The sequence below is a fragment of the Cryptomeria japonica genome, chromosome 10 (genome assembly GCF_030272615.1).
Source record: "Cryptomeria japonica chromosome 10, Sugi_1.0, whole genome shotgun sequence".
Classification (NCBI taxonomy): domain Eukaryota; kingdom Viridiplantae; phylum Streptophyta; class Pinopsida; order Cupressales; family Cupressaceae; genus Cryptomeria; species Cryptomeria japonica.
In genome coordinates, this window is record NC_081414.1 from 301,361,373 (window position 1) to 301,377,504 (window position 16,132).

The window sequence follows — 16,132 nt, forward strand, 5'->3', positions numbered from 1 at the left end:
GAAAAGGATGAAGCTGCATCATCAGGAGTTGGAGAATATGTTGTATACTATTTGGAGAACAATTTTGTTACACTGAGCACCGATCCATTGACAATGGAAGAGATAAAGGCAAAGCAAGAACATATTCAAGCAATGATTGAAATAACATCTTCATTGACCAATTCAAAGTTTAATGACCTAGAAGGCTGCAATGATGCAAAGGCTATGTGGGATAAGCTCATATCTGTGTATGAAGGAGATGAACATGTTCAAAGAGAAAAAGTAGATAGTCTAAGAGGACAACTTGAATCTATGAGGATGAATGAAGGTGAGAAGATAACTCAGTACAGTACAAGACTAAAGGAGATTGACAATCAAATCAAAGGAGCAGGTGGAACTATTGAAGAAAAGGATATAACAAGTAAGTTGTTAAGAACCCTTCTACCAGCTTATGCAATGCGAGTCTCTGCAATCAATGAATTGAGATCTATACCTAATATGCCAATTTCTTTAGATGCTACTATTGGTAAGCTACATGCATTTGAGTTAAGTAACTTTGATAATAGTGGATCTTTGGTAAATAGAGTTGAATCTGCATTTAGTTCTTTTCATCTTGATGAATCTAATGATTACAATGAAATAAAGTATAAGTACTCTGAAAGAGATCACAGTGGAGCAAGTGAAAGATTTCATAAGAACATGGAAAAAGTACACAAACTGTATGAGGAAATCAGAAAGCAGGAAGAGTTTGAAGCACTATTAGCTAGAAGGTTACCTAGAGGCAAAGGTAAGTATAAAGGAAAACTACCTTTGAAATGTTTCAATTGTGATAAAATAGGACATATAGCTTCTAATTGTCTTGACAAAGATTGTACTAAAAAGAGAGATTACCGAGATGACAGACAGAAAGATAATCATTACAGAGGACACCGAGACTTCAAAAGAAGAGATAGAAAGACACGCTTAATAGCTGATGAGGAATCCAATGATGATAAATCAGATGAAACTGATACAGAGGAAGTAGTTTATGTGGCTATCAAAGATGGATCAGATGAAGAAAGGTATGAAGAAAAAGCCCTAATATCTCACATAAATACTAATGATTCTTGGATCATAGATAGTGGATGCTCACATCATATGATAGGAGATAAACACAAGTTTGTTATATTAGAAGATTATGATGGAGGCTATGTTAGATTTGGTAATGATGCACCATGTCCGGTGAAAGGTAAAGGATCTATAACACTTCTTGACAATGCTAAATGTAATGATGTTTATAGGGTTGAAGGTTTGAAATACAATTTGTTGAGTGTAGCACAGCTAAACAACACAGGTTACCGAATTGAATTTCAGAAAGGAATTGTCAAAGCTCATGACAAGAATGGAAAGTTAGCTGCTACCGGGACACAGAAAAAAGGTAACACATTGCACCTTGACTCAACTCGTAACAAGTGTTTGTATGCAAAGATAGATGATACCTAGTTATGGCATAAAAGGTTTTGTCATGTAAATTTTGATAATTTGATCAAAATAGGTAAGAAGCACCAAGTAAGAGGTCTACCGAGTCTTGAAAAACCTGAGAATGCTATGTGCCGAGGATGCCAGATGGGTAAGATGACAAGATCAAGCTTTACAAGTAAGTCTTACACTTCTAAGGGAATTTTAGATCTTGTGCACATTGATCTTTGTGGTCCTATGAAAGTTCAAAGTTATTATGGTGATAAATATTTCATATTATTTGTGGATGACTATTCAAGGATGATGTCAATAATGTTTTTAAAACAAAAGTCAGAAGCTTTTCAAATGTTTAAATGGTACAAGGAAAGAGTTGAAAATGAAACAGGAAGACAACTGAAATGTCTTAGATCAGATAGAGGAGGAGAGTTCACATCTGATGAATTCAACTTATTCTGCAATGATCATGGTATTAAAAGACAAGTCTCTGCACCGAGAAATCCACAACAGAATGGAATAGCTGAGAGAAGAAACAGATCGATTGTGGATTGTCCTAGAACATTGATGATTGAAAAGAAAGTGCCACAAACATTTTGGAGAGAAGCAATAAGCACAGCAGTTTACACCCTTAACCGAGTACAATTGAAGAAAGGTACTTTGAAGACACCATATGAAATCTGGTATGACAAGAAACCTAATTTAAATTATTTTAAAATCTTCGTAAGTAGATGCTATGTTCACAAAGATGATAGAAATGGCAAGTTTGATCAGAAAAGTGAAGAAGGAACATTTCTAGGTTATTCTTCTAGAAGCAAAGCATTTAAATGTCTGATCAAATCATCTAACAAAATAGTAGAAAGTGCAAATGTGAAAATTGATGAATTTGCAGAAAGAAATGATGAAGGAAATTCCAAGGAACCAGAAGACTATGATGAATTTGTCTATGTTCAACCGACAAGTCTTACCGAGAAGACTGTTGAAGAAAATGAAGAGAATATCTAGTTACCGAGTGATGAAGAAGATCATACAGAGCCTACCGAGCCTATATTAACCAAGTATGTCAGAAGACATCATGCACCAAGTCAGATTATAGGAGATAAGGATGATCCAGTGATGACAAGGAACAAACTGAGACAGAACACATGTTTGATATCTGAATTTGAACCGAGAATAGTGAAAGAGACACTTAATAGTGAAGATTGGATAAATGTTATGACAAAAGAGATTGATCAAATCAAGAAGAATGACACATGGACACTAATTCCAAGACCGAAGGACAAAAATGTAATCGGTACAAAGTGGATTTTTAGAAATAAGCTAAATGAAAAAGGAGAGGTCATTCGAAACAAAGCAAGACTAGTTTGCAAAGGTTATGCTCAAGAAGAAGGAATTGATTGTGGTGAAACTTTTGCACCTATTGCTAGACTTGAAGGAGTAAGAACATTGTTGGCATATGCTGCTTTCAAAAACTTCAAGGTATATCAAATAGATGTCAAATCTACATTTATGAATGGAATATTAGAAGAGGAAGTTTTTATTGAACAACCTGAAGGATTTGTTGAAGACAAGAATAAAGATCAGGTATGTAAATTGAACAAAGCTTTATATGGTTTGAAACAAGCACCTAGAGAATGGTATGAAAGATTGCACTCTTATTTGATTAAGATTGGTTTTATAAGGACAAGTGAGAACAACAATATGTACATGAAGAATGATGAAAATGGAATACTGATCTCAGCCATATTTGTTGATGATATTATATTTTGTGGAAATGACTCTTTATGCAAGAACTTTGGAAATGAAATGAGCAAAGAATTTGAGATGTCATTAATCGGTGAGATAAAGTATTTTATAGGTTTACAGATACTACAACTGAAAAATGAGATTTTTATTACTCAATCCAAGTACATAAAAGAAATCTTGAAGAAATTTGGAATGGATGATTCAAAACTAGTAAGTACTCCTATGACTACCAACTGTAAATTATCAAAGAATAATGAATCTGCATCTGTTGATGAGACACTTTACCGATCCATGATTGGAAAGCTACAATATGTTGTTCACAATAGACCAGATATAGCACATGCAGTAGGTATAGTTGCAAGATTCTCTGCAGATCCTAAGGAAACACACATGACAGCAAGCAAAAGAATTTTTAGATACTTGAAAGGCACTGAAGATTATGGCTTAGTATATCAGAAAGGAAATGATTTTGATTTAAAAGTTTATACTGATGCTGATTGGGTAGGCAACATTTATGACAAAAAAAGCACAAGTGGAGGAGATTTCTTTTTAGGAGAAAGTTTAGTGAGTTGGCTTAGCAAGAAACAAGGATGTGTTTCACAGTCAACAGCAGAAGCTAAATACGTTGCTGTGGCATTGAATTGTACCAACATTGCATGGATCAAACAATTGTTGGAAGGTATAAATGAGAAAGTTGCCAAGCAAGTAACTATATTCTGTGAAATACTAGTGCCATTAATATTTCAAAGAATCCTGTTATGCACTCTAAGACAAAGCACATCTCTATCAAATATCATTATCTTAGAGAAGAAGCTCAAAAGAAGAAAGTGGTGTTGGAGTATGTTAGCACAAAGGAACAAATAGCAGATGTCTTCACCAAACCACTACCAAGGCACACTTTTGAATATCTCAGAAGTAAGTTAGGGGTCCTACCCCTATCTTCTACTCACTGACCGAGTTCGGTGAAAGCATCAATCCGATGACTCCAACGAATATCTTTTAGGAGTTGATGTTGATTTACACACTTTAGGATGTTTTCTAAAGGTGTACAAGATACCATATAGGGAACAGAAATTGAAGACAAAATGCTTTGACCGAGACTCAATTGACACATTATAGCAGGAATTCACTTCATACATGAAGAAATTATGTTTTAGTTCTTTTTTTGGCATTGTTGTCAAAGGGGAAGAAAATTGAGAAAGGGGAGAAGACTGAAGATTGGAAAGAAGACTAAAAATAGGAGAAGTCTAAAGTATGGGGGAGAAAATCTATTGACAGCAAGAGAGCATTTCAGCATTTCAGAAAATCACAGCAATCTAAATCTTTTAAGGTCAAATCAATTGGTTTTGCCATCAATGCCAAAGGGGGAGATTGTTAGCATTTGGCATTATAACAGACAATGAAGGATTGTTGACATTTCAATAAAGGATATTGAGAAGGTTGTTGATGATTATGGATATAATTGATTAAGGATGTTTACTGTCTTGATATTATTATTTTGTCATTGATGTCAAAAAATTGATTTCCTAATTTAGTGTGGTGTTGCCATATCTTGAGAAATATGATTTGAAGAATATAAAGATGTCAGTAAAAGACACAGGAAAGAATATGATGAATAAGGGGATGAATAAGGTATTCAATGGGCAACTATTATCGAGTCAGACAATGATGAGATCATGATGTTTAGATTGTTTTAACATCATACATATGTTGTAAATTGTAAGGTTAATAATATAATATGTTACCAAGCAAAGAACCTAGTCGATAAACCCTAAGGTTATCGCTATCGGTTGATGAAGGTGGAATGTCTACCGAGTGAAGTTTAGTATTTATCGAGTTGTAACCGAGTTGTAACCGAGCTATAACAGAATGCATTAAATGTTTATATGCATTATTTAATGAAGGAAGCTGATGAGATGGAACTGATTAAATGATTGGTATGCCGTAAATATAGTTTGTTAAGAATCTATGGCAATGGAAGATCGGCAGGAAGATCTACAGTTTAGATTGAACCACAATACCCTAGCACAAGTTCCAAGAAATGTATGCAAGTTCCAAGGCAGGGTAAAACATTTTCAAATCGAAAGATGCATTGAACCTAGTCAAGTTTGAAGATCTGATGGCTATGATTGATCATGGGAAATGTGATCAAGGAGATTAAGCGGTTAGCTAATTGTTTATAAATAGGAAACTGTTGATAAACAATGTATGCAGGCAAGTGTATGCACAGGGATGCTACATAGTGATTACCGAGCACTGAAGCTTGAAGACCTGTTTTGAAAAACAGAGTATAGAAGCCCAGCAGATGGACAAGATTAGTTCTATGTCTAGATTGTATTGAACAAATAAGAATCTGCTTTAGCATTTTAGATGTGAAGTTGCAGATAGATTTTTATTAATGTTATTTTGTGAAAGTGACAGAAAATCTCTTAACCGAGTGGACTTAATAGTCTTATTTGCAAAACCCTCTAGCAAGGTGACATTCTGATTGAGTGTTTGAAATCCTTTAACAAGGTCACTTCTAACAAGGTGAAGATCCTAACAGATTCGAGGGAAATCCCTTAACTGGGTCACATCTAGCAATGTATTTGTAATCTTTAACAGGATTTGCTTTTAACCGAGCATACTCTAGAGAGTATATTTCTTAGTGGGTCTGAAATCCCACAGTGGTTTTTCCCTATTTGGGTTTCCACGTTAAATCTGGTGTTATGAGGTTTATGATGTTTATATGCTTTTGAGTTTGCATGTTTAACAGTTTTGGTTATATTACTAAATTATATGTTACCGAGGTTGAATCTGATGTTTTTATGGAAGATTAAGTTTGTATGATTCACCCCCCCTCTCATCTTGTTGGTTATTGGATTTGTACTTACATTTAGTATCAGAACTATCAGTTTAAAACTAACTTTCACTAGAATCCACATGTCTTCATAACCCATCCTTAATCATATTATTTACTTAACATACATGAACACATAGATTTGACACCAATATCCTACCTAGTTCCTATAAAGCCTAAAATTATTCAGTATATCTTGTTCGCTACAATACTTAGCTTCTATGGTAATCCCGATTCATTAAATCATAATGACATGTGACCTTTAGGCTATTCTTATTACGTCCAAAGACGTAACCTACAGTGATAGCACGGGGTGGAGCGCATGACCATGTTAAAAAAAAATGTTAACTTATATAAATTAAAAGCCGACCAAAAAAAAATTTAAAAGTCGATCATAAATTTTTTATTAAATATTATATCTTTTCGAATGGTCATAACTCTTCAAACTAATATAAATAGCAAGTACAAAACAAGAAATGAATGTATTGATTCAAAGTAAATTATTACGGCAAAAGGTGCAAATAAATAGCGAAGTTGTGTGTGAAAAAAAAAGGTAAGCTATTTTTACCTTATTTTCTTCTTTTGTAACATTAAAAAATTATCAAAGTGGTGCGTGAAAAAAAAGAAGTTATTTTTACTTTTTTTTTTCTTGTGTAGCATTAGAAAAATATTATTGTGACATTGTTTTTAGCATCTTAAACTCAGACACCAAAATATTACTAGCTAACCAAAATATTTATTTTTTAAAGTCACAAGTAAAAACCAACATTATCAATCCAAAATAACATTTAATAATATATTTTTGAGCAAATATCTATCTATAAGTCAACATTTTAAACAATTTTTTTCCAATTGAAAAAATAATTCAGCTACAACAATGTATTTTGATTGAAAAATACTTCTCATCCATCCTAACATTGTGCCAAAAATTCTTGCATGTAGAATGAAATTTCATTATGGTTACGTAAATGAAACTTTAGCTTCTACCACAAAACTGCATATATATACTTCTGGGACCCCTCACAAAACATGGATGAATAAAGGAAAATATATAACTTATAGTTTCAATAATAATTTATTTTTAAGTAAGCCTTATGAGGTTCCTAGTTTAAAACTAACTTTCATTAGAATCCACATGTCTTCATAGCCCATGCTTGAATCCCATTATTTACTTAACATACATAAACACATAGATTTGATACCAATATCCTACATAGTTCATATAAAGCCTAAAATAATATAGTATATCTTGTTCACTATAGTACTTAGCTTCTATGGTAATCATGATTCATTAAATCATAGCGACACATGACCCTTACGCTATTCTTATTATTTACAAGTTTATGTGTAAGCATTACCTAGATTAATATTATAATTTTTTCTAGTTAGAAATATATAATTAATCATGTATATGTTAAATACTAATGTTGTATTATATTAGCATATTTATATTAGTGTATGAAAGGGTGAAATTATATTAAATTTTAAACACATAAAACTAGACAAATAACCCATGCTTACCAAAATATTATATTTTATTTAAAGAGTTTTACCCTAATACATACTATGTTTTAAAAAAAATTTCTATAGTACTAGCTACCACCCCATTTTGGAAAATGTTTTAAAATATTCATTATATCATAGCCTACAAAAGTATTTTAAGAAATATCTTTCACTTTAATATTGTTTTCTATTAGCCAAAACACTATTTCATCATTTATCATCATATATCTCATAATTAACACACGTCTTTCCCTTCATGATGCCTAGTTTGTTTGTCCCTAAACCTAGTTTTCTTACTCTCATATCTCCCTTTTAGATATCCATCATCACAAAATCTCATTCTATCTCACAACATATTATTTTATCTCCCTAAAATTTGTATATTACCCTATTATTCCTTGTATTTCTTCACAAAAATTATTCCTCTACCTTATATTTTAGTAAATCTAACAATCAATTTTTTGATATTTCCCACCCATAATTACCTAGTTACATTATGGATTTACTCATCCTTATACCTAATCTTATATTCTATTTATTTACACATTTACTCTTACCTAGTTGCATCAATGTTATGCATTCCTCCACCTTCTTATGATTTGGTGTTGTAGTTCAATTATTTTGTGTTGTTGGTATTAGGTGATGCTATGTTGTGCATCCATAAGTATTGTGGAGTTTTGCATCATATTTTGAGTATGTTTGGTTGGATTTCGTTACTGGTTCTATCTTCTAGAGCTCACATGAATGTTTTTGGTATGTGTGGTAGCATGTGGAGTTGAAGGAGATGACTTGGGAGTAATAGGAAGGTGTGTCAATATAGTGTGATGCTTCACATGCCTTTTTTCCCTTCCGCATTGCTTTGGAGAATTATTTTGGTTTGAGTGTTAATAGTCTACACGTTACATCTAATTACATTGAACTAATTGATGTGTCTCTTTGTGTGGATGATATATAAGGAATGAGATCTTTTGGAGGAATGAATGAGTTGAATAAGAAGTTGTGTATGGCGTGTGGTGTAAGACCAAAGGCATACAATTGCAAATAAGTAGTAATGAAGTCAGTTATAATATTTTCATAACAATGAATGCCAATGGTAATCAACATTTCGATGTGTTGCAAGTACATTGTATCTTGCCCTAGGGTTGTACACCTTAGCCTACAACTCTAATTCAAAAGCAATGATCTTCCTTGCCCAAGAGACTAAAAAATTGTATTCAATTTCCATATAGTGAGATAGTTCTCACTGTGATTTTTCTCACATTGGGTTTTCCACATAAAACTCTTGGTGTTCTTGTGTGATTGATCTTTTTTTAAAGTTGTAACTTACTTTTACACATGTGATAAGTGGAATGAATGATTAATGAATGGTAAAATTTTAGTATATGTTTATTCACCCCCTAGCATCCAAAAGTGTTCAACATGTATGTTTCTTCATAGCTCTTTCCAAGCCTATTTTTTCCCTTATTACTATCAAACTACTATCATATGTCAATTTAGTAATTAGATCATGTATTGTGAACCTATGCACACCTGCTCTGTTCCACCCACTTCTTGGTGGACTAGGGTGCTCGACACCATAGTCTAGGTGGACTATGCACCTAGGTGCCATAGTAAAGGTGGACTAGGGATCTAAGTTCCCTAGTCCTAGTGGAATAGAGCAACTAGGTGCAATGGTCCTCCCTGTTGGTGTAATTATTTATTCATCTTGGATATTATTACACCTTACTTAAGTTTACTTAGGTACATGCATATCATAGTAGTTTGGGTATGAGACACTTGGGTGTTTGTGCCACATTGGGATAGTGTGTGTAGGATAATTTCCACCTTTTGTGGTCTTATCTTGTTGTTACATTCCACCTTCGGTGCATGATCCACCTCATGTGGAATATTATATTGTTTCTCCTACCTACCACACCTATTTCCTACCTACCCTTGTTTCTTATTGAGCCACATGTCATGTTTGTGTGCTCACATATCCATATAGCCTTGCCTATATAAGCAGGCTCACCTACATTGTATGTAACACTTGATGATCCAGTTGATCAGTATTTTCTTCTTGATAGAATATATTTTATTCCTATCATCTATTTTGTCTCTCTATTGTACTTTTCATTGAGCTCTTGATCTTGGCAAAATCTCACACTCCCAAATTTGAATCTATCGATGTGTCAGTTCTTGCCAATTATTTTTTTCTCTCAAAATTTTAATATGACTATTGGAGGTCAGCCTAATTTATGAAATATCTTGGGAATGCTATATAAGAGAATATTTACTAATTAATTCAAGCATTTTAATCACTCAAACATTTCAATCAACTCCTAGATCAAGTATTATGAGTAAATTTCTTCAAATTTAACCATTATAAAGTAGCAAGTTATAACAATATTCACACAAGTGAGCTTTTATGATTGAACTTATCTTGTTATGTTATTGCATCAACACTTGAGGGTCCTATCCAAATATTATCACATCATCATTAACAACATCAATCTTGAAAAATAATCTCGTGTATTCAACATTTCACTTCAAATTTTGCCTTTTCCCTACAATTGTAATCTTTTTTTTCCTAATCATCATTGTTGTAGGATTAATTCCAGCCTAAGGTTTGACTTAGGAAAACCTTTATACAACCCAACACCAATTTATTATCTCTTTTATAAATATGACTCAAATTTGATAGAGAAAAACTATATATTTAGGAAGTACAAACTAAGACGAAGAGATTTAGTCTTTGAAGGACCAAAAAACCCTAGACACTTTCCAATGTCTAAAGTGTTCGACACTTTTTTGATAAAACTTCAAGGGGTTAATCTAAGTGGATCCTGATTCAAAATTTATTTATAATATTTGCATTAGACACCTTCAAGACTAGGATGCCTAGCCACATAGTCCATCACTTTCAAGCTTAAATTCTAGGTGTAGGTTCCTTTCTAATCCTTGTTCTATATCTATTCTTATAGTTTTCTTATCTTTTTTTTTTATCTTTCTATTCATGCTAATTACTATAAATTATCCATCTTTAAACCTAGTACTTGCATTTCATCATTCTATCATATCCAAAAATCAAATCACAAGAGAAGGAATAATCAATCATTATGTCCAACTCTCCCAAGGGTTTGTAGTTGGCCCTATTAATCATTATTGAATGTATTGTTGATGACAAATATTTTTTTATTCCTAGATTAGATAATAAGACTAATGAATCTCATATACCTTCTCTAATGTACTAGGTTCGTGTCTATTTGTTCTCAATTTTGAGGCCATTTTTAGAAACTTGATACAATTCTCTAGTCAAGACCTCTTTTATATCCCAAATTTCAAGGAATAGGGTGCCCAATTCCCTTATCATGGTGGAATATGGTTTCTAATGCCACTGTCTAAGCAATTTGGCCCCAAACTTAAATTTTAATAGTGAGCTTTATAAATAGTGTGAAATTTCTCTATGATGTTACCCTTCCCTCCAAAAAAATTAAAAAGTATAAGTTGCACATAAATACAACTCCCACTCTCATTTCAAATTCCCATCAACATAAAGAATTAAAATTGAGGACATAATCAAGAATATTCAAGTCAATTGAGCAAAATTCTATAATCAAGCAATTAATATTTCAAGTTTCAACAATCATGATCAAGTTTTATGTGTTTCTCCATGATGAAGGCATGCATTATCGCCATTAAAGAATCATAAAGCCTTATTTGAGACTTAATGCCAAGAATTTTGAATCTAAGGTAACACTTATCAATTTGAGAATTTATATTAAGATTGTAGCCTCTACCCTTTTTTAGGACAAGATCTCTTTTTTATCAAACATTATTGTAGTGGAAGTAGAAACAACAACATAGGGTTTGACTTAAGGCAAGCCCTTATACAATACAAAAATTTTCACATTTACATATGAGTATATCTAGATACAACCATGAAGAGTTCTATAGGTGTGTAGAGTAGATAATGATAGATGATATCAAACATCAAACATGTAGAAAAACCTAGATGAGGGAACTCTCCAACTGTGTCTAACACTTTTCAAACACAACCTCTTGACCAAAATTTGGAACTTAGTGTCAAGATACAAACACCATTTGATTGGGATGCCCAACACACCAATCTTACATTTTTTGGTCCAAATTACAATTATAGATTCTTATTTAGCTTCTCTTTCTAGGTATGATCTATTGTTTGGTCTTCTATTATATATTTTACTATTTGTGTTGAAAGTTTTCAATTTCATATCATTTATACTAGTTCATTTATACAAAATTGATAACCTCAAATCAATTGCAACAATAGAATTATAAACCCCTTAGGTTCTTGTCTCCTATTAGGATTGTAACTAAACCTGGTTTATGTTTCTAATTAAATCCATGGAGATTTGAGGTCTTAGCTTACGTTCCCAGGCTAGCATCTCGTTTCCACACATTTCAACATGTTTCTCAAAAGTACTATTTAGTGTAAAACTCTTGAAAATTCTTTGTATAAAAGTGGACATTTATAATATTTAATATATTGTCTACTCATTTGGTGAAGAAACAATATAAAATTTATGTGATTTCTCAAAGGGTGTGGTTGTGAGTTCAATGGATAATGTTATAGAATCTCCATCTTTCAAGAAAGATATCTATTTGATTTCATAGAAATGTATCATTTCATACATTATCCCTTCGAATAATATTTTTTAGCATAGATAGATTCATTAGGCCCCTTCTAGTCAATCCCTTTGAACTTTAAATCCCTCCTAAATCCATGGTTAAACCTTTGAGTGATAAGATATTCTTCGATTTCATCAATGTATCATAAGATTTGGTACACAACTCTAAATTTATATAAGGAATGTAATATGTGTCCCATGTAATAATTCAAAAAGGGATTTTACCTATATTTTTTAAAGAATTAATTATACATCAATCTAGAGTAGAAACTTAATTTTTTCAATTCTCCTCTTGTTTTACTCTAGGGTCCTAATGACAATCTAGTATCAAGGTTTTCTTGTCAGAATTAGTTTTACATTGGCGTGAGAATGATAAGGAGATCAAAAGGTAATTACAATCCCTTTTTATTGGAATATAATGATTTCATCTGCTCTAAAACACATAAAATTACTAGAAATGATCGTTTGAGGCATCCTAAACCTAGGGATGACATTAGTTAGTAAGATATACATCATAGGTAAATGAAATTTTTTTCTTTATATGAATGGATGAATACAAATTTGATAAAATTATTTTGGCTAAAAATGTCCATTTTAAACTATTACTAATACTATATTTATTAGAGGATTTTTGTAATAAAAATGCCCTACTATTGAAATGGACCCTTAGTTGAAACTATTTTTAGTAAAGCACATATGTCTTTCATTTTTCTTGTTAACCTTTGACATGTATCACAACTTACCATCTTGGTCACATATTTGAACAAACAGATGCACACATATCCTACTCTCAAAACTAATGGCTAGTATCCTTGGCCATAAAATATATGTCTCGTGTTGATATTAGTTCTTGTTTTAGAGCCTCCTTGATTTATAGAAAGTATTGTGTGTCCTTTATTGGTTAGTCAAATTTTATGGGCCAATGTTATGACGAAGCTAAAGATGGTTCCTTTGAGCTTGAAAGGGAGAAATAAGAGCCTCTCAAAGGTTCAATTATGACAAGCATTCACATGTGCAATGTACCCTAGTTATAGGTGTAATGTTATTTCACAAATGTCCTAATTGAATCAAAGAATGATATTATGATCTAATCAAGAATCAATCTCAAGATAAGGGATACAATTTGTCAAGAAAACACATAAAAAGCAAAATTATTCTAGTTAAGATTTTTTAGCATGTATGTTTTTCACAACATTTTTCATATCAAATTTCAAGATAATTCTCATACTCAATTTATTTCTAATAATAAATTTAAATTTTTTAACAATTTCAATTATTAGTTTTAATTCTTAAACCCTATACTCTTATCAATATTTGATTATATTTCATTACATTATAAATTGGTCAACTTGATAATATCGATAAACCTAACATCCTCACACCATGTAGGATTTTTCCTTATAAATTAGAATTTTTTAGATTTAACTTTTATGATTACATGATCTTAATTTTTCTCTTTAGGGTTTTATTACTTTTTCCTATATATGATTTATAATAACATCTTTCTTGACATTTTTTGGTTCATTATTTGACCTTGCTCAAAAACCATATTCACCATCGTTTTCACCTCAAACATTCACTTTTTAAATCTAATTATACTTTATTCTAATTTTTTTAAATGAGTGATTTATCAAATTATAATTTAGTGAACTTTATATCTCTACATCTTGTATATTTTTTCCTTCAAAATTAGAGTACTTATAAAAAAAATTACATTATATTATTTTTTAGTTCTCATTATGGTTAGCTTTTGTCTATGCTTTATAAATTTATCTTTCTTAAGGGTTTGATTTGATTTATTGTATGAGCTTGATTTCACCAAGCATGCCCACCCTTGTTTTCACCTCTAGAGTGTCATTTTGCATGTAGTTTCTAGATTTATATTTTCATACAATATGAATGCTTTGTCCTTTTATTTCTTCTTATCACATTGCTTTGTTTGTGAGACAAGCTTCTTAGAACCCTAATCTTTCCTTTAGGAAAATGTATTTTTCTAAAAGGAGTTAGAATTGAATCTTGACAATATACCTTATTCCAATTCCATGTATGGATATAGAATCAAATTTACATAGTAGTTTAGTTTCAAAAATATGGACATTAGGTTTGCAAGAACAAATATCGAATTTGCAATTGTAAATTTAAACTTAATATTTGTGTAGTTATTATAAATATTCTAAGACACAGTCTAATTAATCCTAAAAATTTATTTGTAAAATAACTATTCTTAATGTCTTTAACATCGTTTTGTTATCTTTAAAATATCACTTTCAAATTACATTAATTTATACATTTAAAATAGTATTTATTATTTCTAATAATAATTACATATAATTTAATTATTTATTTTGTGCTCGGTGTAATTTAATTTTTTATTACTTTGCTCTCTCTTTTTTAATATTTTATTGTAGATACTTTACTTATTTTATTAAGTTGAATAATTTTATGTAAATTTAATATATTAACAACATTGAAATCTTATCGGTTGGTTGGAGTTGAATTTTGACTGGTCGTGTAGGGGCAACTAGGATGATGTGGGACGGGGTGGAGTGATTAGAGATTCATGTGGTAGCCTCATCCTTGCCTATGTGGCAAATCTTGGAATCCAAACTTCAAGCATGGATAAAGTGGTAGTTGTTTATCATGGGTTGAGCATGGCCGAGGAAAAGGGGCTCAAGCGTATAATTATTGAAGGTGACTCGAGCAATACCATTATGATGCTCAAAAGGGAAGCTAAACCAGAGTGGAAAGCTAACCCTCTTATCGCCAATAGTCACAATCTCCTTCCCTTACTAGGAATCATCAGGCTCTACTAGGTGAGACATGAAGGCAGTTGTGTGGCGGACAAGCTGGTGGGAATGGGTGTGTATGTTAATGATTTTAAAATTTGGTTCCACTTGCATGAAATCCCAATGGAGGCTTGTGCCATGATCTTGAAGGACTTGTTAGTTAATGATGTAGAATCCCAAATTGGCGTTTTTGTACTTGTCTTTCTCACCCTTTCCACTCCTTGCTTGTTAATTAGGTGGGATTTAAAAATTATTGATGGTACTTCCTACCACCACATTTCCTAGGCTTGTCACTTTCTCATCTTGGTTTTCTATTTTGCGATTATGGGGAGACGATTTGATTCAGACTTAACTTGACAGCTGATCCAAATTTAAAAATAATGGGGATATTTTGGACAAAATGATCAAGGGGAACCTAGATAATTGTGTTGAAAGGATGACTGGTCATGACCCTAAGAGCTTTATTAGTTTGGTTAATGATTGAGACAATGGGAACGTGAAGATTGGCAGTATTAATTTTGTGGTTTCTGCAAAGGCTATTGCGAAGGTGACAGAGCTGACCCTTGATGGTGTGTCCTTTCCCAAAAAACCAAAAGGGAATAACAAGGATGACTTGGATCGGTTTTTTCAACCAAGTGAAGGAGTTTCCAAGCTTAAAAGTGGCTACAACAAAAAGAATTTCCTCAAAATTTGGAAGGATGTCTCTGCTCATAATGAAGTACTTCACCTTGGACGGTAGAAAAAAAGGCTCCATACATAGATTTTTCCGATGCTAAATCACCTCCAATATGGGGTTAGAATGAAATTCCTTTTATGGATTATGTCTTCTTTGTCTCAATCTATTTGCAAAGCCATTGAAAGGGGTAATCCCCCACTCCACCAGGGTCTCATCTAGAGACTGTATAACTTCCACATGGCTTCATCCCCCTCTAGTGGAGTCCATTCTATTGTGGCTAGGTCTACCTATTATCCCAATCTAATTATTAACCTTATTGTTACACCCTCTAATTTTGGGGAACAGGTTATGCCTCACTCTGGTTCTAAAATGCCCAATAGGAAAAACCCTGCTAGAATGGCCAAATTTAAAGCCATTGCTGTCACCAAAAAGGATCAAGATGTGGGTGTCTAGTATGAGCTACAACAAGAAATGGTTAATGAGGTTGTTGATGATTTTGTCTCTG